This window comes from Otolemur garnettii, unplaced genomic scaffold (assembly GCF_000181295.1).
Source record: "Otolemur garnettii isolate 467f Iridium unplaced genomic scaffold, OtoGar3 scaffold00048, whole genome shotgun sequence".
In the NCBI taxonomy this organism is placed as follows: Eukaryota; Metazoa; Chordata; class Mammalia; order Primates; family Galagidae; genus Otolemur; species Otolemur garnettii.
The window spans coordinates 8,004,299-8,005,808 of record NW_003852443.1 but is presented as its reverse complement, the minus strand read 5'-3'; positions in this window follow the sequence as shown (position 1 = coordinate 8,005,808).

Genomic DNA, 1,510 nt, shown 5'->3' with positions numbered 1-1,510 from the left:
TCTCAAAAAAAAAAAAAAAAAAGAATGGACATTTTCTCCAGAGCCAGAGCGGGGAACGCAGAGGCAGCAGGAAGAGCTCATCTTCTGGGCACCTTATCCTCAGGTCTCCTTTTTATCAATACATTTGAACTGTTTACAATCAAGTGACACGTAACTGTACTGATATATCCATGTAGTGTCTCTCTAGTGTATAAAAATTAGGTCAGTTAAGGAGGTGGTCAACTACTGTATATTCTTTCCCATGGTTGAACCTCTTCCTCTTCTTCCAGCACCTTTCCAAGTCTTCCCCGAACTCCTCCTCTTTGACTTCTGCATTTCACCCTGCAGTAGTACCACCTCTACAGTCAGATCATTGTTCCCTTCCTGTATTTGAGCATTCACCAAATCCCAACCAAGGTTAGTACAATCTTAACTGAGCTCAAGATCCTGTTATGTCTTTTTTCCCTGTCTTTAAGTCTATTCCTCAACTTTACCCCCCCAAAGTACCTAAATTTTGTATCTATCATAATGTAGAACTATGTTAAGTGCTCTTTAGCAATTTAAATGTTACACATACTGGCTTTCCTTTATTATTTTATTTCAAAAGGATTCCAATAAGGTAAGATTTCTTTCCAGGGAGAAAAATAACTTGCTACACACTTCCTTCAGGATTAATAATTGAGATTGTCAAAACTTACCTTAATTATTCAAAGCTTGCTTTTTTTTTTTTTGAGACGGAGCTTCAAGCTATCCCCCTGGGTAGAGTGCCATGGCATCACACTTACAGCAACCTCTAACTCCTGGGCTCAAGCGAGTCTCCTGCCTCAGCCTCCCAAGTAGCTGGGACTACAGGCGCCTGCCACTGCGCCTGGCCATCTTTTGGTTGCAGCCATCATTGTTGTTTGGCGGGCCCAGGATGGGGATTTGAACCCGCCACCTTAGGTGTATGTGGCTGGCGCCTTAGCCGCTTGAGCCACAGGCGCCGAGCCCATAGCTTGCTTCTTCTCTGAGGCTTTCCCTGACTTCTGACCCCAGGGCCCAGACTTCCATCTAACCCACAAGCTGGCACTAGGGGGCACTGACAGAGATGCTGAGGTGTTACATGAAACATCAAAAGGTAAAATGAAGCTCAGTGCCCGTAGCTTAGTGAGTAGGGTGCCAGCCACATACACAGAGGCTGGCAGGTTCAAGCCTGGCTTGGGCCTGCTGAACAATGACAACTGCAACCAAAAATAGCCATGCATTGTAGCAGGTGCCTTTAGTCCCAGCTACTCAGGAGGCTGAGGCAAGGGAAATGCTTAAACCCAAGAGTTGGAGGTTGCTGTGAGCTGTGACGCTACAGCACTCTACTGAGGGTGACATAGTAAGACTGTCTCAAAAAAAAAAAGGTAAAACGAAAACTTGCGATACTTATGTCCTAACCTTTTAGTTACTCATTGCTTTACTTGGAACATTCTTTCAGCTGCATGAAGTGGGCAATTTGTTTCCTTTTTTGGTAACTTTACCCTTTTTTTTTTTTTTTTTTTTTTTT